Source organism: Notolepis coatsorum (assembly GCF_963971535.1).
Source record: "Notolepis coatsorum genome assembly, chromosome: 20".
NCBI lineage: Eukaryota > Metazoa > Chordata > Actinopteri > Aulopiformes > Paralepididae > Notolepis > Notolepis coatsorum.
In genome coordinates, this window is record NC_140184.1 from 31287594 (window position 1) to 31310327 (window position 22734).

At 43.4% G+C, this 22734-nt stretch overlaps 1 protein-coding gene across 1 annotated transcript in view; it reads left to right on the forward strand.

The window, feature by feature from the left end:
* LOC311247214 (E3 SUMO-protein ligase PIAS1-like) overlaps positions 1-22734 on the forward strand; it is a 213862-nt gene that overhangs the window by 65153 nt on the left and 125975 nt on the right. The window lies entirely within an intron of this gene.

Genomic DNA, 22734 nt, shown 5'->3' on the forward strand with positions numbered 1-22734 from the left:
CTAATCCTTGAAGGATAAGGCTGGTGTCATTTAATTGTTTTTCTTGCTGTCAACACAGCCTATGAAAAGACCAAAACCAACAATGTATTTTTTCTACTTACAAGAAGGGTTCATCCAGCCAACAGAAGATTATATCTCATATAATCATAGATCTCCATTGTTGTCCAAAGAACAAGTCACAGAGCCCCATTGTTTGTTTTGGTCAGTATAATAAAGTAATCCTGGGGAAAGCTACAATGCCCATGTTCATCACAATGATGAATTATACTGACCAAAACAAACAGTATGGCTGTGTGACTTCTACTGACTTCTGGATATGAGCTATAATCTGGTGTTTTCTTGCTAGTTGGATCATACTGTACTTGTAAGCAGAAGCAATGCATTGTTGGTTTTGGTCTTTTCGTAGGCTGTGTTGACAAAATACAATGACACTGGCCTTATCCTTTAAACTTACTAAATATTGTCCATTGTGATAAATGGAGAGTGCAGGACAAATTAATCAAATTTTCAATTTCATAAAATGTGCACATCTTAGTCGGTCCTCTTCATTTGTAAAATGGTAAATGGTGTATTTATATAGCGCTTTTATCCAAAGCTTTTACAATTTGTTCCTCACATTTTACCCATTCACTCACACATTCACACACCCGCTCCTCCAGCGGAATCAAACCAGGAACCTCTGGATTACCTCCTGAGCCACTTTCTCTCCCGATTTGTACCAACATATGTTTCAATATGGATAGGAAGTAAACCTGACCTACATTGGGCGTATAGTGACCCTTTCTTCTTTGGGATATAGAGACAACACATACTTCATCGGAACCAAAGTCACATTTAATTTCACAAAATAATCGTAATTTTAGTTTATTCTGGATCCCACCATTCTACCAGGTTCAAACAAAAAGTGACCTTTAGTCTGTAAACACATTATCACATGCTAAACGTAGACACAGTTAATATGCATGTCTTTCCCAGGCTCCAATTGTTAGAATGTCCCATTCAAATACTTTCATAGTAAACCTGTTCCATTTCTAAAAGCCTGTTCCCACAGTCTTATCATTGACGTCTTCCAGTGGCCTTCACATGACTCCCAACTAGTGATAGGCCAATTAATCAGCTAATCAATTAATCAGCTAGACTCTTCTATAAAACTCACATGTTCATCCATATTTAATCCTAGATATTTGTGGTATTTCGTATAGTTCAGCCTTTTCCCTCCAAAATTAAATAGAAATTTGGTAATGGCACTATGTCGATTACTGAAATCATGCATTCTTTTAGTTTTCTTCTCATGTATGGTCATTCTCCATTTACCACACCATTCCTTCGCATTAGAAAGCATTCTCCGCAGCTCCTCTTCTGATTCAGCCAGCAAAAGTATACCATCAGCATATAAGAGAATGCTAATATTTTCATCTCCACACCGAATCCCACACTCCACTGCTTTAATTCCAATAGCTAAATAATTCATAAATAAAGCAAAAAGGCAGGGTGATAGAGCGTCCCCCTGTCTGACGCAGGCTGGAGTAGGAAACCAGTGACCTGCTAAACCTGATGACTCAAGATTCACACATTCTAAGAGATGAAAGGGGAAAGTTATTGTATACTCTCATAACCTTTGGCTTGGAGATTTCAATATTGAGATTCTCATTGCTCTGGAATTAATCCTTCATGTCTTCATCTAGCTTACAGTGAGTGTGTGTGCGCGTGCGTGCGCGTGCATGTGTGTTTAAGAGAGAGACGGGGGTGTTTGTAGGGAATGTCAATAGATGGTTATGGTGTTACCTCTACCATAGACATGAATGAATGTAAACCATACTGCCAGGCTAATCAACCTCAGCTGGGACTATTTAAACGAGGGTGGATGGAGTTTAGAGTGTGTTTTAAAGCTGGCGTCAGTCAAATGAAGCAGCCAAGAGTGCTGTTGTTGCACCATTTCTGTGTTAGTTGTGGGACAGAGCGAGTGAGTTGTTTGACAGGATAGCAGACAGTCCCACGTTACACGGAAAAGGTGTAGCAAGTGAATTCACAAAAGCACAAAACATAGTTGCTCCAAACCAACAACTTTTTAATACAAGGAAATGCCTTAGACAAATCTCATTAATAACCAACATTCTCACATTCTTCATTTTGTATTCTGTGTTCAGAATTTAAGCAACATTTCTTGTCTACAATGACTTGTCAGATTTTTTGTTATATTAGGTATGTATCTGACGCCCAACTGCAATGTGTGCGATAAAAATCCTTGGGCCGCAAGAAGTTTATTGCAAATATATGGAAATGTACATTTCCCTACATTAGCATTTTAATGGCGTACAAGGCCGTCTTGTGATTAATTTGCCTCCGGATGCATGTACAAACACAGAGCCTGCAGCTCTGTCAGCCCACCATCTTTCTCACTCACTCTCCATCTCATGTTCTCTCTCACTCTCACTCTCTCTCTCTCTTTTTCTCTCTCTCTTGCTTGCTTGTTCATATCTCTCTCTTGCTTGCTTGTCCACCCTCTCTCTCTCTATCTTGCTTGCTTGTTCTCTCTATCTCTCTCTCTTGCTTGCTTGTTCACTCTCTTTCCCTCTCTCTCTCTACAGTATCTCTCTCTCCTATCCTAGCCTCTGTAAGAATTTGCATGCATTGCAAAGTGATGAAATCATACAGGCACATACTGTACAGCACCTGTGCTGCAAAATACACCCTCTCATCATGTGCACATACACATGCACACTCACATGCACACCCACATGCACACACACTCACATGCACACTCACACGCACACTCGCATGCACACTCACATGCATACTCACACATACACATATACTCACATGCACACTCACATGCACACTCACACTCACATGCACACTTACAGACTTGCATGCACACTCACATGCACACTTACATACTCACTTACACACTCACTTACACACTCATTTACACACTCGCATGCACACTCGCACACTCACATGCACACACATGCAAAACAAACCACAGACCTAATGTACTTTCATATAAATTATGCATCACATTTTTATTCTCAGAGAGAGAGAGACAGAGATGGAGGGGGGTCGATGGAGAGAGAGCGAGAGATATATAAAGAAAGAAAGGGAGGGAGAGTGTGTGTGAGATAGAGATAGAGAGGGGGGAGAGATAGAGGGAGAGGGGAGTCCATTAAGATAGATAGAAATAATGAAAGGGAGGGAGAGAGAGAGCTCAGTGTATGAGGCTACATGGGCTACTAATGAATAATGTGCTGCCGTGGCTTTGAGGAATGGATGGAATAATAATGGAGGATAGTGACACTTGATTAATTGTAATTCACACTCTCTTTTCTTACTTTGGTATGACATCAGAGTCATAGTACTGACACACATAATACAACATCACAGAGTCTCACAGTACATAGTACTGACACACATACAACATCACAGAGTCTCACAGTACATAGTACTGACACACATACAACATCACAGAGTCTCAAGTTTCAAGTTTCTTTAATAGTTGTCATACAGAAGTACAGAATACTTTCATACAAAATGCTTCTTACTGTTACGCTCCAGAGACTGTGCTAGACAAGATAGTATCAAATAACATAGTATAGCATGTAAATTAGAAGTAGAAAATGAGGTAACAGTGTTCAGTATAGACATATGTACAATGTTCGATGCAGAATAGACGTAACTGAGTTACCATATAATATACAATACTATGCAGTGTACTAATGTACAATACTATATAGTGCAAAGCAGAAATGGGATGAGGTACAATTTAGGTACATAGTACATAGTACTCATCGACATCGTACATAGTATTGACACACATGGTACGACATCACAGAGTGTCATAGTACATACTGACATACATGTTACAACATCACATAGTCTCATAGTACATATTGACATACATGGTACGACATCAGATTCTCATTTGACAGTTTATTGTATATAAATACCTGCTTTAGCCTTTTTTTATTCTGTTAATTGTTGCTTTTTATTCCTATGGAGCAAATGGAGAGTAAGAATTCCATTGTACTTGTTGCATATGGCAAATAAATCAGAGTATCATAGTACATACTGTAGTACTCATAGTACATAGTACAGTACTCATACACATGGTAGGACATCAGAGTACACAGCACTGACCCATGTCGGAAATGTTATTTAGAGACTGTAATACACGTCCACGTAGGTTGTTTCTCTTTGGTGGTTGCAAGGGTACGAGCATTTATAGTTCCATGTGATCTTTTTGCTTATCTCTCAGGGTAAATGCAGAAATGCAGCCTGATTTTCACGGAATTTAGTTGTGGCCAACAATTTTCCAGCGCTGTGACCGAATTTGAATGTCGAGAGCGACGAATGGACATCTTGTGTAGTGTGACATGCTCAAAGAACAGTGATGTGGTGTCTGGGATGCCCTACTTTGCGAGATCACGTGAGAAAACATTTTGTCAGGCTCAAAGTTATGCTTTTGTGCCTGAATCACAGTGGTTTGGAGTGGACCAATCTTTGTCCTTTTAGGAACTACTGACAGCTACTGCCGTGGTTTAAGTGCGACAACAGCGAGAAGTGACTGTAATCAGATGGGTGTTGTCGTGCAGAGTTTGTTTAGAAAACAACAATGGTGGACCTTGAAGAGGTTAGCATAGATGCTGCTATAGCATCAGTTATAGCAAGATACGGCACTGAAGGCTTTACTCCATAGCAGTGATAGGCAGATGGTTGATCCAATCACCTGCCAAGTATTTTATTTAAAGTGCCGGCCCTATTCCAAACCGTTTCAAAGGACGACACCCCAGATGGTTCTGTGTAACAGACCATCTGGCAGGTCATGTTAGGATGCCCCACCGCACCTGAGGAAAAGTCTATACATGTCAGAATTTCTGTTGCCTTTTCTCTTCTAGTGTGACGACTCCTACTGCATGTTCCTTGACTTTGACCAGTGAAGGGGAGCACAGGGTGCTCTCCCGTCATAGAAGGAGAATGAGTTTGTCTGCTAATATTGGTTTCAAAGGTGTTTTTCACTATATCACCTGTCCTATCGTGAAAAACACAAATATGGTGCAGTCTGATCCTGGCATTACAGCAAGTAAATTCTATTGCCTCATAAGTCATAAGTGTAACAACAATATCTAGAGGTATCATGCAGTGAACTGGTGTAAAAACAATTAAAATCACAATAGATTGATCGTGCATCAAGAATCACTTGGTAATAGAATTGTAGTCCTAATGATTGTAAGTGAATGGAATCGTGAGGCCAGTCCCTGGATGTTCCCTCCCCTTCCTAGTATATCTTCTATGCTATAGTATATGCTATCACTCTGTGGAATCACAGAATATGAGAGAGGGCAGGATTTAGCCCTGGGCCCTACCGCCTTGCTCAAAGGATCTCCTCCTCCTCCTTCATTATACTCTTTTACCCGCCCTCCTTTATTTCTTACTTGCTTACTCACTGTTTGAATTTTGTCTCTCTGATTATTGCTTGCTCCCTCGCTCAATCACTCACTCACACGCTCGCTTGTGTTCAGCTCCCCCTCCCCCCCCTCTCTCTCTCTCTCTCTCTCTCTCTCTCTCTCTCTCTCTCTCTCTCTCTCTCTGGCTTTCTCTCACTCTCTCACACACTCTCTCTCCCTCTATCTGGCTCCCTCTCACACACTCTCTCCCCCTCTGCTCTGGCTCTCGCTCATGCACTCTCCCGCTCTTTCTCTGCTCTGGCTCTCGCTCGCTCGCTCGCTCGCTCACTCACTCACTCACTCACTCACTCACTCACTCACTCACTCACTCACTCACTCACTCACTCACTCACTCACTCACTCACTCACTCACTCACTCACTCACTCACTCACTCACTCACTCACTCACTCACTAACTATCTCTCCCTATCTCTTTCTCTCGCTCCCTCTATCTGGCTCCCGCTCATGCATTCTCCCTCTCTCTTTCTCTGCTCTGGCTCTCTCTCACTCACTTGCTTGCTCGCTCGCTCACTCACTCACTCACTCACTCGCTCACTCACTCACTCACTCACTCACTCACTCACTCACTCACTCACTCACTCACTCACTCACTCACTCACTCACTCACTCACTCACCCACTCACCCACTCACTCACTCACTCTATCTTTCCCTATCTCTCTCTCACTCGCTTGCTCACTCACTCACTCACTCACTCACTCACTCACTCACTCACTCACTCACTCACTCACTCACTCACTCACTCACTCACTCACTCACTCACTCACCCACCCACTCACTCACTCACTCACTCACTCACTCACTCACTCACTAACTATCTCTCCCTATCTCTTTCTCTCACTCCCTCTATCTGGCTCCCGCTCATGCATTCTCCCTCTCTCTTTCTCTGCTCTGGCTCTCTCTCACTCACTTGCTTGCTCACTCACTCACTCACTCACTCACTCACTCACTCACTCACTCACTCACTCACTCACTCACTCACTAACTATCTCTCCCTATCTCTTTCTCTTGCTCCCTCTATCTGGCTCCCGCTCATGCATTCTCCCTCTCTCTTTCTCTGCTCTGGCTCTCTCTCTCACTCACTCACTCACTCACTCACTCACTCACTCACTCACTCACTCACTCACTCACTCACTCACTCACTCACTCACTCACTCACTCACTCACTCATTCGCTCACTCACTATCTTTCCCTATCTCTCTCTCTCTTTCACTCACTCACTCACTCACTCACTCACTCACTCACTCACTCACTCACTCACTCACTCACTCACTCACTCACTCATTCGCTCACTCACTCACTCTATCTTTCTCTCTCTCTCTCTCTCTCTCTCTCTCTCTCTCTCTCTCTCTCTCTCTCTCTCTCTCTCTCTCTCACTATCTCTCTGTGTGTCTCCCTCCCTTTGCCCCCTCCTTTTTTCTCATTATCAGTGGTCTGGTTGTTGCCTAGCCTCTGTTCCTCTCTCTCTCTTTCTCTCACTCACTCACTCACTCACTCACTCACTCACTCACTCACTCACTCACTCACTCACTCACTCACTCACTCACTCACTCACTCACTCACTCACTCTCTCACTCATTTTCTCTGGCTCCCCTCCCCCACTTGCTTGCTCATATCATTATCTCTCTCTCTCTCTCTCTCTCTCTCTCTCTCTCTCTCTCTCTCTCTCTCTCTCTCTCTCTCTCTCTCTCTCTCTCTCTCTCTCTCTCTCTCCCTTTTATTGCTAACTCTCCAAACATCCCCTCCCCCATCATCTCTTGTCTGTCTCCTCCTCGCCCTCCTCCCTCCTCTCTCCCTCCTTCTCGTTCTTATCACTATGCACCCCTCCTCTCTCTCCCTCCTTCCTGGACAGTCTGTAGCTCTGTCTCTTTGAAGACCTGTCTGCCCTGTGCTGAATCTAATCTGTTAGCTGACCTGTGCTTTATCCATGCTAGACTTATTAAACAGACTAATCTACAGTCTCTGCTCCACAAGCTAGCTTTTATTACCATGGTGATGCTAATATTTGTCTAACTCTCCTCCTCTTATCATTATCTGTCATAGAGAACTGCACTCTCCCGCTCTTTCTCTGCTCTGGCTCTCACTCACTCGCTCGCTCGCTCGCTCACTCACTCACTCACTCACTCACTCACTCACTCACTCACTCACTCACTCACTCACTCACTCACTCACTCACTCACTCACTCACTCACTCACTCACTCACTCACTCACTCACTCAAGGCCTCTGCATGCTACAGCAAATTCAAAGCAACTTCGACACAACATCGACAAAGCAACGGTGTTGCAGACACTCTACCTTTATGCTTCTGCAAAATCAACGCGCAGCCTATGTAACATTGTACCCCGTATGTAGCTAGGTTCCCTAGATAGATGACGCTTCCCTTCTCAACCAACCCATTGATAAAAGCAGAAAAATAAGCATAATTTTTTACTTCCGGGCGGGGGGTTTCAAAATAAAAGAGCGAGTCTAAAAGCACCGTAAATACGTTTATTTTTTACAATATCTAACGTTACACGAACCTAAACTAATCTAAAGTTAGTTTAGGTTCGTGTTAACGTTAGATTATGTACAAAATAAACGTATTTCCGGCGCTTTTAGTCGTCGCTCTTTTATTTTGAAATTCCCCGACCGGAAGTATTATAGTGTCTGTTGCTAGCAGCTTAACCTTTGTCAGCCGGTTCTTTGCTTTTTAACGTAACTTCATTAGTTCATTCGTTTCCAATGGAGAGGAGAGAAAGACCGGCTCACATGCAGCTCAAACTACCTATTGGAATAAATTAATTGATTGATGTTTAACTTGTCCCTGTGTGTGTCCAGTCATTTCGACTAGCAAACGTTGTATTTAACGTTAAAGTTACCTCAGGATACCATTGTATTTAGTTGGTTAGCTATGCAGCTAATGTGGATAGCATTTTGTATAGCACCAATGCTAGCTGGCTGGCTACAGCTTTATTTACTAAATTATGGAGGCTTTTTTATCGTCAAGGTAAGAGAGGATTTGTCATGATCAACTGAAGGCGTATGCTATGGAACAATATGTGCTTGGGTTTTCAGAAAAAGGCCAGCTATGTGACGCTAATTATTTAGCATCAACGCTGGCTGGCTACAACAATGGCGGATGGTATTCTCTGCGATACCTATATTATTCTATGACAGCCCCGCCCCCATTCGCTAACCAACCAATCACTGCTACGCAATATCAACGCAACGGTTGTTTAGGTTAGATTTTGGAGACATGTACGCAGATTCCTCGCAACACAGTCTACAAGACCCTAAACAACAACCGCGCTGAAATCGCGCTGATGTTGTGTTGAAGTTGCTTTGAAGTTGCTGTAGCATGTAGAGGCCTTCACTCACTCACTCACTCACTCACTCACTCACTAACTATCTCTCCCTATCTCTTTCTCTCGCTCCCTCTATCTGGCTCCCGCTCATGCATTCTCCCTCTCTCTTTCTCTGCTCTGGCTCTCTCTCACTCACTTGCTTGCTCGCTCGCTCACTCACTCACTCACTCACTCACTCACTCACTCACTCACTCACTCACTCACTCACTCACTCACTCACTCACTCACTCACTCACTCACTCACTCACTCACTAACTATCTCTCCCTATCTCTTTCTCTCGCTCCCTCTATCTGGCTCCCGCTCATGCATTCTCCCTCTCTCTTTCTCTGCTCTGGCTCTCTCTCACTCACTTGCTTGCTCGCTCGCTCACTCACTCACTCACTCACTCACTCACTCACTCACTCACTCACTCACTCACTCACTCACTCACTCACTCACTCACTCACTCACTCACTCACTCACTCACTCACTCACTCACTCACTCACTCACTCACTCACCCACTCACTCACTCACTCACTCACTCACTCTATCTTTCCCTATCTCTCTCTCACTCGCTTGCTCACTCACTCACTCACTCACTCACTCACTCACTCACTCACTCACTCACTCACTCACTCACTCACCCACTCACTCACTCACTCACTCACTCACTCACTCACTCACTCACTCACTAACTATCTCTCCCTATCTCTTTCTCTCACTCCCTCTATCTGGCTCCCGCTCATGCATTCTCCCTCTCTCTTTCTCTGCTCTGGCTCTCTCTCACTCACTTGCTTGCTCACTCACTCACTCACTCACTCACTCACTCACTCACTCACTCACTCACTCACTCACTAACTATCTCTCCCTATCTCTTTCTCTTGCTCCCTCTATCTGGCTCCCGCTCATGCATTCTCCCTCTCTCTTTCTCTGCTCTGGCTCTCTCTCTCACTCACTCACTCACTCACTCACTCACTCACTCACTCACTCACTCACTCACTCACTCACTCACTCACTCACTCACTCACTCACTCATTCGCTCACTCACTCTATCTTTCCCTATCTCTCTCTCTCTTTCTCTCTCTCTCTCTCTCTCACTCACTCACTCACTCACTCACTCACTCACTCACTCACTCACTCACTCACTCACTCACTCACTCATTCGCTCACTCACTCACTCATTCGCTCACTCACTCACTCACTCACTCACTCACTCACTCACTCACTCACTCACTCACTCACTCACTCACTCTATCTTTCTCTCTCTCTCTCTCTCTCTCTCTCTCTCTCTCTCACTATCTCTCTGTGTGTCTCCCTCCCTTTGCCCCCTCCTTTTTTCTCATTATCAGTGGTCTGGTTGTTGCCTAGCCTCTGTTCCTCTCTCTCTCTTTCTCTCACTCACTCACTCACTCACTCACTCACTCACTCACTCACTCACTCACTCACTCACTCACTCACTCACTCACTCACTCACTCACTCACTCACTCACTCACTCACTCACTCACTCTCTCACTCATTTTCTCTGGCTCCCCTCCCCCACTCGCTTGCTCATATCATTATCTCTCTCTCTCTCTCTCTCTCTCTCTCTCTCTCTCTCTCTCTCTCTCTCTCTCTCTCTCTCTCTCTCTCTCTCCCTTTTATTGCTAACTCTCCAAACATCCCCTCCCCCATCATCTCTTGTCTGTCTCCTCCTCGCCCTCCTCCCTCCTCTCTCCCTCCTTCTCGTTCTTATCACTATGCACCCCTCCCCTCTCTCCCTCCTTCCTGGACAGTCTGTAGCTCTGTCTCTTTGAAGACCTGTCTGCCCTGTGCTGAATCTAATCTGTTAGCTGACCTGTGCTTTATCCATGCTAGACTTATTAAACAGACTAATCTACAGTCTCTGCTCCACAAGCTAGCTTTTATTACCATGGTGATGCTAATATTTGTCTAACTCTCCTCCTCTTATCATTATCTGTCATAGAGAACTGTGCCTCTGTGTTCATTATGGATCATAGTGGCTCACATACATTACAAATGCATTTAATCAGTGTTTTTAGGAAAGGATGTGGCCTCGGTTTTGATGAGTGTTTCATGCATAATGCATTTGAATGTATCCGTATCATTTCCATAGAATGGAAAAATATATTCCAAGAAGAAATTGGACTGATCAACCTCTATGAATTTGCGTCTTGTTCTCTTTTCAAAAGACTTAACTAGGCTTTACTATCAATATGATATATATATATTTTTTTGTTGCTACGACAGATCAGTGGACAGTTCATCCACAAAATATCCCCCACCCTCTAGTGGCCACAGGTTTCGCCCTAGGAGGCTGAAATTGGACATGGAGGTGTAGTGTGTGTGTGTTTTCACTGTTTTCATGACAATTTGCTAAAAGGGGGCGTGGCAATGGAAGTGGCCTATCGCGAAAGGTAGCAGCTATTGCAAATATTCTGAGACTCATTGTTATGTTCCTGGTCCTGCCCTCTTCCCCCCTCTTATTCCTGGACTTATCCCTCCACCTCACTTCCCCCCACCTATGCATGGACTACCCCGCCCCCCCTGCCTTCTCATGGACAAATTCCCTCACATCCTCCACTTATTCATGGTCCTCTTCCCCTGCCTTCTCTTGGACAATTCCCCTCACCTACCCTTGGACTACCCTCACTTGTGCACTGGTGTATGATATCTTTAACTCATTCAGCACTAGGGGTCGTTGTTTACCTTCTGGGTAGAATGCCATCGCTTTGTTCAATGGGGAGAAAGCCAAACCTGCGAGTGATAAAACGATATGAAATATTATAGCTATGGATCTAATACACCCGTCGATACAGGGCTGTACAGTGCGATGATCTCGTCGCAAATTGCCCCTTAATTTGGCCGTTGCGAGTTGGAAATATTATTTGGGAGCAACGTTGCGAGTTGTGATTTCAACCCTTCATTCGCATTTCACTCCTAAATTAATCCATACGAATTGGATACATTTTTTTAAAAACATTAGCCTACAACCAAGGCTGTACAGTGCGATACAATGTCGTGGTGCTATGAAAGAATCTGTCGGCAATGAATGAACTTACTGCGATCACCGATAGCCTGAGTGAAAAAAAAGATTTGCGTGTGGAGTGAATCTGGGTCACGCTATATACAGTACCTGGTACTTGTAGTCTATCGTGCGATTAAAGACCATGTCCCTATCTGCGTAGTCTATAGACCACCGTAACACTTCCGGGATTCTGAAATCAGGGAGGAGATTGCGGGGGGGTCAAATGAATGAATGTGGACGAGAGCCGTGATGTAAGTGGTTGCCGATACGGCTGTGGGGGTGCTAGAGACATGATCGAATAGACGTTTATGCGCCTCGCTCTCCTGAACACGGCGTGACCCATAACTAATCGATCAGAACTAAATCGGCAGAGAAAAAGCCCATTTTAAAGCACCTATTCCGCATGGACATGCGCAGAGTGCCCATGGAGTCTGGACGACGCGAGATGACGCTCGAATGAATGTGGACTGTTCTATCAGAGGGGGGAGCGATATGTTAGAGGCCATATCGCCCAGCCCTAGTCCCACGTTGTCCGGCATTGCATATGAACGAGGGGGAGGGGGGGGGGCTAGTTGATGCATCGTTGTAAGCGCCTGTCCTGCCGGAGTATTTAAACCCTGCCCGCATGGCTCAGCTCGGCCCAGAAAACAAACTACATAATTTCAAATGTAGTGCAATAGCGGCCAAAGGCGTTAGAGGGCGGTATTGACCGTCTGCCAGCTCAGACACATTCAGAACAGTTTGCACAGGCTGCCCAGATGAATTATGAATGGCAATAGCGAATAAAAGAAATAACGATTAAAACCCGACTTTTCTCGTGATTGGCGCTCAAGCGATGGCGAGTTAACCCGACTTTTCTCGTGAATGGCGCCCAATGAGTTAAAGTTTCTATCTTCCTCTGTGTTCTCCCCTTCTTACTGTGTCTCCCAGTGTGCCTCTTGCCCTTCGTGTTCCCCTGTCTGTTTTAGGTTTCTTAGTCCCTTGTATTGTGTTATCTGTTTAGTCTTAGTGTATAGTGTTTTGTTTCTAGTGTGTTAGTCTTACTGTCTAGTCTAGTTTACTCTCGTCTGTCAGTCTGTTTCCCATCCCAGGTCACTCTCATTGTAATCCCCCCCATTGTAGTCCCTCCTGTGTCCCGTTTGTCAATTACCCTGTGTATATTAGTTCTGTCTTGCCTGTCCTCTGTGCTATTTGATCCTGGTCTCCGGTTCCTCATGTTAGTAAGTGTTTCCCCGTGTTAAGTTTTCCCCACTTCCAGTTTTTACTGAGAGGTTTTTGTTTTCGTGTTTGAAGTTAGTTTGTTCTAGTATTTTTGTTTATGGTGCCTTACTTTGAATTAAAGCCTTTGAATCACTATCCACTTTGTCCTGTCTGCTACTTGGTTCTTCTAGGGATGGGCATATTAAAGAAAAATCCAGATCGATTGATCGCATGCTATACTCGATTGATAGTAGTTTTTTTAACATAAAAAAAAAAGATAATTTGATTTATTTTTTATTTAAATTTTTTTAACTTATTTTTGTTCATTCATGTACATATGTTTAAGGAAACCAACAAACAGTTATAATCTTACACATACATGTGAAAAGATATGTAAAAGATTTTTTTTTATTTATCTTTTATTTTTTCATAAACATTTATAATTTTTTTTTCTTTTTTCATAGCTACGAATCGATTACTCATGCCCATCCCTAGGTCCTACCACCACCTCTACCTCAATTCCCTAACACACATATTAGTATTGCATAAATCATCTTTCTGCTTAGAATAAAATAATATCGTTATCAGCAATTTAATCCAAAGAAGAGAGAGAGAGGACCACTCTGTAGCCAGAGCTCCCCCAATAGGTTTCTCAGCAATCAAGAATAAAAGCAAGCATGTACATACGCATTCATACTAGCGGTGTAACGGTACGTGTATTCGTCCCGTGAATTTACGGTATGGCCGTCACGGTGCGGTACGTGCTGCCATACGACGAATACGCCCCACAGCGCACACACGCAAGTCGCACATGCAGGCACTCACGAGCTCCGTGTGCGAGAACAGCACGCGTGGCCGGGCACACCGAGTCAGACTTCAGAGCGGCGAAAGTGCACGGAGAAAGGCACATTTACATTGGAACAGCTGCAGGGTCATTACAATTTTCTTTCGTTTTCTTGTTCGCCCAATAACGTTAACCAAATGAAACCAATGGAAAGAAACACACGCGCGTCGCCGACACACACACGCGCGTCAACAAACACATCAACATTCTCCCCCGCCGGACTCACAGGCACAGCTCATCAAATAAAAAAAAATAAACATACTTTTCGGACAGATCATCTGAGCTCTACTGTGTTTAAATCCAAATAATCCTCTGCCATTGTTGTAATATGTCATCTGTTCTCTAGTATTCAGTCTCGTCGTGAAGTTAAATTCTCTCTAGAAGTGAAACTGAAACTTAGCAAGGATAAGTTGTTAAAGGGGCAGTAGGCAAGTGGATGCCTGAACACAGAATGTTACCAGTATCACTGACTACCACGGCAAGCCTATAGAAAATTATTCTATTTAATAATAATAATAATTATAACAATTATCATAAATATAATATAAATTAATAAAACATTTAAAAATTATATTAATAATAAAAACCATTTCTTCTGTTGTACCGAACTCGTACCGAACTGTGACCCCAATACCGAGGTACGTACCGAACCGTGGCTTCTGTGTACCGTTACACCCCTAATTCATACACATACATATGATTTCTGAGGCACGTAAATGATCCCATATAGATGACATCATTATGCATAGAAACAGAGCATCAACCTAACTTCATCCCCACAGGGTTGTTCTGACACTCTCTAAACAATGTCATAACTCCTCGTCTAGTAAACATATACAGGAACAAAGCCATATGGCTCAGCTACTGCTCCTACAGAACAACATACATTGAAAAGTGCCTAACATACTTCAATTGATTGATTGATTGAAAACTTTATTAACAGATTGCAGAATGGGTACAGTATAGGGGTGGACGGTATAAACGGTATACGGTATGAATTTGCTCTACGGTATGGATTTTGACTATACCGTGTAACCGGTAGGGCAGCTCTAAAATAGCAATGACGTCATGTAACCACAGCGCGACTATTTCAATCGCATTTGCCCCTAAAAATAGATTGAATTAGTCATAGATAATAGATATGTGCAAACTGGAAAAAGTTATTTAGGAGGCTTCGCGCAATTGTCATTTCATAATAAACACATATCACCGCGGCGCACAGCAAGTTTCAATTTCAGTTCCTGGCATTTTTAACCAGTGGAGAAAGGTAAGAGATCTTACCTATCATTTTTCTTATATGAATTATTCTACGTTAATAAAACATACCTGGTGATCAACTACAGTTTGCTGTAAACATTATGATATGTGTGTAGTGTTATGATAACGACGGGAGGACGGCTGCAGCAGTGGATTTGCGAAATAGCATGCAGCTGCAGAGCCGCAGAGCCAGTGGCTCTTTCAGGTCTGGTCACAGGCCGCTCAACAGCGCCCCCCCACCAAACGGCTGAACGACCTGAAAGAGCCACTGGCTCTGCGGCTCTGCAGCTACATATGCTTCTAGCAAAATCCAGCCCCGCTGTTTGCAATGGGAGCAGCACGGAGTCTCGACTCGGGACTTATTTTATTTGGAATATAATGACTTTATACGCAAAAGTAGCCTAGTTTTAAGTTAAAATATTATAAATCTACATGCCTTGAGGATGTCATTCTTTATATAGCCTGCCTATCAGGCAAAAAAAATTATTCTAACAGAAACACTGATACCGTGATATATACCGACAAATACAGTTACTGGTAACTCGCAGGCATTGCAGAGATATTGAGGAAAAACACAAAATCGCATTGGCTTTTTTTCTATCTCATTTTTCTCTGTAGAATGAATGAAAACTTTATTTAACAGATTGCAGAATGGGTACAATACAGTACGGCTCAATACAGACATACTACACAGACATAATAGACACACACACTGTTCCAAAAATGATATTCCCATTTCCCACTGCTAAATTAATGACCATAGGTATTTTTTATAGCTTTTTCAGGAACATGGCATGTATTTTTTTATCATGCATATCCTGTTACCTATATTTTTTTGCATTTTGCACAATCAATGCGGGCGTGACCACCTGCATTTCACTATGTGACAAATAAACCTCTTGATTCTTCTTGAGTTGTCGTATTAATATGTAGCCTACAGTGATGTGCAATACACAATTGTTAAGGGGATGCAGACCAGAGGACTTCTTCCCCCATTTTCAATTCATAACATTTATGTATGAATTGTAAGATTTCAATAAATATGAACATGTTAATGCTACTACTAAAACTGAATTTATACTGAATTTGTCTTACACTTAATGCAGGGATATTCACAGCATTTCACTTTCAACCAGGTATCTGATTAATTTAATGTAGCAACTAGTTCACCCAGTCCTTGTTGGACTGAGTGATAAGTGGTTGCCTAGTGGAGATTTAGGATTCACTGACTGTAGACTGTAAGAAAAAAAGCTGCAAGAAAACTAAATGTCTGGCATCTATGGTTTCCAAATACTGTCAAATTACAGTAAAATCAAATGCATTTACAGATTACAACCTTTATTTAATGGTTATTTTGATAAAAGGTAATTTACTGTATTTTTATAGCATTTACACTCTACACAGTAGGAAAACAAAATAATACCGGTTTTGACCAGCAGATGGCAGCGACGAGGCAGCTCCATTGGGAGGGGGCGGGGCCGGGTGGGAGGGGCGGGCTGAGGGGGCGGGGCCAGGAGAAGGGGCGTGGCTAAAACCTGCACGTATTTTCAAATCCCAATGTTGACAGCTATGCGTTACCGTCTATGCTTCAAATTATACCGTGATATAAATTTTAGACAATACCGTCCACCCCTAGTACAGTACGGCTCAATACAAACAACTGCTAAGAGGATGCAGACCAGAAAAATACTTTCGTCTTGTTTACATCGGTGTCCCCCATTTTCAATTCATCAGGACATTTATGACATACAAGACATACAAATATACAGTACAGTGTAAGAAAAAGAGATAATAAAAAAATATATACATCCGAGGTTGGGTGGGTTGAGGCCATGTCCAGACGAAACCGATTTTAGTTCGTATCAGGCAAAGTATTTGATCGTATGCACCTTTCATCCACACGGAAATGCGTTCTGGGAGCCTGAAGACACTATTTTCTGAAACTGGCTCTCAGAGTGCGCAATTCTGAAGACGCCCCCCTTGCATCACCGTCTTTACAAGCGATACGAGTATTTTCCTGAACCGATGACGCGATAGCCCACTTCAAGCTATTGAGCTTGATCGGGAGGCTACTGTGATGCAATACACGATACTAGCTAGAGATTAGCGTCACATAGCTGGCCTTTTTCTGAAAACCCAAGTAGTAGCCAAGCACATATTGTTCCATAGCATATGCCTTCAGTTGATCATGACAAATTCTCTCTTACCTTGACGATTAAAAAGCCTCCATAATTTAGTAAATAAAGCTGTAGCCAGCCAGCTAGCATTGATGCTATTCAAAATGCTATCAACATTAGCTAAATAGCTAACCAACTAAATACAATAGACAGTGGTAACCTGAGGTGACGTTAAATACGGACAACGTTTTGGACACAGGGACAAGTTAAACATCAATCAATTACTTTAATACACCACAGGTAGTTTGAGCCGCGGTCTCTGTCTCTCTCTCCACTCCTTTGAAAACTAACGTTAAGTTAGCTCACGTTAACGAAAACAACGACAACACTTCCGGTCGGGGGTTTTCAAAATAAAAGAGCGACGTCTAAAACAGGAAAGACATTTATTTTGTAAATTTGGGGCACGCACTTATTTCTTGAGACGTTTTCGTTTTTACGGAAACCTTTTTTTAAATGAAAACGAAAAAGATCAAAATAGTTTTCGTCTGGACAAGGCCTGAGTTTGCAGTCCTTGTTTATAGTATGTGTGTATCATAATAATAACAATAATAACAATAAATTAAATGTATGTAGTGCTAGTGCTAGAACTCAAAATCGCTTTAAGGGGTGGTGGAGACAAACAACAGACGAGCATAACACAAACACACATGGATGAATATGGGGAGGGGCCTTCAGGGGAGATGTTAGAAGTCAGGCAGAAGCATTCTGGACCAGTTGGAGTATATTGATGAAGCTATATAGCACCGATGCCACAGAGGAGTGAGTTGCAGTCAAGACGGGAGGAGATGACAGACAGACAGACAGACAGAGACACTCTCTTAGCTGTCCATCGTGTTCGATGATGACGCTTGCTCCAGGGATGGGCGTAGAGTCCGATCCTTGAACCGCACACCCGTCCACAGATGGCGCAAGGGAAGCCAGATACCTGGGGGATGCCAGCCGCCCGCTGGTGTCGTTGCGTGCGCCTCTCAGATCTTCGGTCTTGGTTCGTTTGGTGTATTTGGGAAACTGCAGTGGCACAAGTGACGTGCCAGGCTGATCTGTCGAGTGCCAGAGTTTCAAGCTGTGTGATGTTTGCACACTTTAGGAGGTCCCTGGTGTAGTCCTTAAAGCGTCTCTTTTGGCCTCCAGCAGCCCGCTTTGCTCCTCTCAGTTGGCCATAGAGGACTTGGCGGGGCAGGTGGTGGTCAGGCATACGTATGGTGTGCCCTATCCAACGAAGATGTTTTTTGGCCACAGCTGCGGCCATACAGATTGAGTTGGTGTTGTTGAGGATGTCTGTGTGCGGGACTCGATCTTCCCAGGTCAGGCCGAGGATCCTTTCAGACAGAAAGACAGACAGACAGACAGACAGACAGATACACACACACGCACGCACGCACGCATGCACGCACGCATGAGGAGGAGTTCAGTCACTGTAGAGTTTGAGGACATGTCGTAGCATCCAGGCTTTTATTACAGACATGCAGGAGTCCGTGAGAGAGAGGGGTGAGTTGTGGGGGGATTTGGTGCTGAGGTATGTGAGTGAGTGCATGTATATGTGGTGTGTGAGTTGTACACAAACGGATGTACTGGAATACACAGATCTTTTTTATTATAATTTAAACGTTTTTATTTTTATTTAAATTTTTTACTCCCATATCCCCAATTGAGTCTCTTCCTGGTGTTTGCGCTGCCCTACTGTCAGTCTAGGGAGTGTGTAGACTACCGGCGGCAGCTTCTTTTCACCTCACAGCTAGAAGTTTCACTGGGAGAGCATACCACGCACAGAGGTTTTTACGCTATCTCCCCCAGTTCCTCTCCCTGATGAACAGGCGCCCAACCAACCAGTAGGAGTCGCTATTGCACGTCTATTCTTAACCCAACGCATGTTTGCTTCCACGTTCGCGTTTTGCAAATCTGATTTCTGTCGTTTCTGGTGCGATCTGATTGGCCACTGACGTTTCTGGTCATGTGACATGTGCGCCCAATCGCGTGACGCACCCATTTCCGCCTCGACCAGCAGCAAACTACCTAACGCCTACAATCCACACTCTAACCTTAACCAACTTCGAAAGAGTGCCTAAGCTTAACCGGCGAAAGAACTTGCCGTCACACGATATCGCCCTGCTCTAAGACAAACTCTAACCTTAAAGCCCAACTTGCAGGTTAAACCCTACTCTTCAATTATGGGTAGTTTACATCATTGGTATCTAATTTCATTATTTATTTTTTTCCATTTGACGCCGGAAATACCACTCAGAAAGGGTTAAAAAGGTCCACGCACGAATAACATGCACGCGCAAATCAAAAAAGCTTATCAGACGCTAGCACGGCAACATATGCCTTATGCCCGTCCGTGTCATAGTACTACTGGGCTGGTTATATGGCTATATGGCTCCTGCTAACGTTAGCATTATGTCTACTGTCGTGAACCATTTTAAATCGGGCCATGCAAAACAGTTTGGGGAACGAGTCAAATGTGCAGGTCCTCTTCTCAGACCTGTGGGGCAAAGCACTGCACACACATCATGCCGGCTAGCAAGCTAAACGTCCCGGCATGTTGATACGATTTTAGCCCCACTCGGTGCATCAGTCACGATAGCTATGAGCTAACTAACGTTACAAGCTCAAACACCTTATAACTACTACTATTGTCGTGTCCATAAGTTCCTTGGCAGAATACTTGTGAGGACCAAGGTATACAAAGAGGAGAGAACCATTTTAAATCGGGCATTCATGCCGGCTAGCAAGCTATGCGTCACGGCATGTTGATAAGCATGAACCGGTTGGGATTCGAATAGAGGCAGCCCCACTCGGTGCATCAGTCACGATAGCTATGAGCTAACTAACGTTACAAGCTCAAACACCTTATTGTCGTGTCCATAAGTTCCCTGGCAGAATACTTGTGAGGACAAAGGTATACAAAGAGGAGAGAACCATTTTAAATCGGGTATTGTTATGAGTTTTGAGAATTCTGGCTACCAAGCTAAGCTAAGCTATGTTAGCTAACTTAGCTAGCTACTAACGTTATATACACAATATGTACAACGACACAATGATTTACATTATTACAAATATGGTAACGTGGTTGTGGCTTTTACAAATAGTGGTTCGCTTTAGAGATGAATGGCTATGATCACGGAGCAATAGTGTTAGGTGAAACAGAGACTAGCTCCTCTGCTTCCTGCCGTCTGCCTGTGAGTCTCAGAGCCCCTGCTGCCCTGTACCCAGTGTGACGTCATCATTAAGATGACACACGTGACGCACGCTATGAAACCATGGATTAAAATATGCATGTGCATGGAGGTTGTGGTTTGGTCGACAAAATGTTTGATAAAAACGCTAAAACTGGGTCAATTTCGGTAATCTTTTCCCCCCTCTTCATGATAGTCACCGTTGCCCTAGTCCAGGGGTGTACAGTGCGACATATATATTGCACGTGCTACAGCAACAGCGGTCTGTGCGATGGATGGATTTACTTCAATAGCACTGGTGCGATAGGGATTCGGTTCATATAGATACTCTTATTTTGAAAATCCTGTAGCGGGTCTCATTTCTGCCCACTCGCAGCTCCAGCTAGGCTCCGAAAGCTAGCAACGTTCAGGTGCATATGATACTCTTATTTTGAAAAAACTCTTGTGACAACTCGACGAGTCATATCCGCGCTTCTGCAAGCAGAGCAGCGCGTTGGTCGGTTGGTGCGCACTCGCACTGCTGCGTTAACACAGCAGTGCGCCTACACGTCCCGAAATAAGTCCGTGGTGTTTTTTTTTTCTCGCAACGGGTCAAATGCATCTACATGCATTTGCACCGTCGCCATTCCTTTATGCGCACATCGCCCGAAATTAACGTTTATGTACCATTACAATCACTACAACGTTAGCAAGCTAACAAGCTAATCCTGATCAGAGGCAGAGCCAGCAGACAGTGTGGACTGGGGAAAGGGAAATGGGGGGGCACTCTCTCCCCTTCCCTGTGTGTGTGCGTGCGTGCGTGCGTTTGGAAAGACGATGAAGTCACTAGTCAGGACTCAGGACAGGAGTATATTATAGTAAACTGAGGATGGACAGATAATGTTGATATTCAAATAAACAAGTTTCGAGAGGAGTGGAAGTTTGAAGACAGACTAGACTACAATATGATGCAGGGGTGGTGAGTTGAAACAGTGTGTGTGAATGAATGAAAACTTTATTTAACAGATTGCAGAATGGGTACAATACAGTACGGCTCAATACACACAATTGTTAAGGGGATGCAGACCAGAGAAAGACGTTTGTCTTGTTTACATCAGGGTCCCCCATTGTGTGTGTGTGTGTCCCAACCGACCCCACTTCTATGTTTCAATAAATTATTTGCATTTAAAACTATTAACGCTGACTCATTCCTTCAGTCCACTCAAAATTATGCTAATATTCCTTATGTTGTTTATGATATTAATTGAAAATAGCATATGAGAGTATCATAGTAATAATAACACATGGCGATATACTAAATGACAGCCAAACATGGCACTGCAACTAAATAACACAAATACAATAGGCACATTTGTGACTGTTACAAATATAACACGTTTTATACTTGTGCTACAAGATTTTGGCCTGTGCTACAAAACTATCAACCTCTGTAGCACCAGTGCTATGTGCAAAAAAAGTTAACGTACAGCCCTGCCCTAGTCACATTGTTTATTGAACAAAAATACAACCTGCAAGTTGGCCTTTAACCAACTTCGAAAGAGTGTCTAAGCTTAACCGGCGAAAGAACTTGCCTTCACACGATTGGCGCGACCAGAAACGTCAGTGGCCAATCAGAGCGCAAAACGCGAACGCGGAAGCAAACATGCGTTGGGATAAGAATTTAGGCGACCAGGACTCATATCCCCACCGGCTTCCCACCCGCAAACACTGCCAATTGTGTTCGTAGGAACGTCTGACCAAGCCGGAGGTACCTCTGCTGGGAATTGAACCCGGTTCTCTGCGAGTGCTTAGACCTCTACACTACCCAGCCGCACCCCCCCTGTCTGTTATCTTTACTTTATATTGTGAGAGGTTTACTGCTAGTACTGCTTTCTAACTAAACATGAGCAAATAGAAGCAGAGAAATAGCAATACCTCTATTCTAAACGGCCCTCTCCCTTCTCTTAAAGCCTGTAGGAAGTCTAACATTGACATTCTATCACTGTCATACTGTAAAATGATATAATGCAGACATATAATAGTCTGTAGAGTAAAATAAATTATATGGAAATATGAATATGCTATTTAATACATCTTCAATAAATGGTCAGTTTGTATGAGGGTTCTCCATTTAACATAGACAGAGGCATGTAAGGAAGATACATTAATATTGGAGGGGTTCTTCAGATTAAATATATATATATATATATTTCTTTTCATAATTATTTTCTTAATTTTTATTAAGTACATTTCTTTTGAGAAATGAGTAATACTCAGTGGGGGGGGGG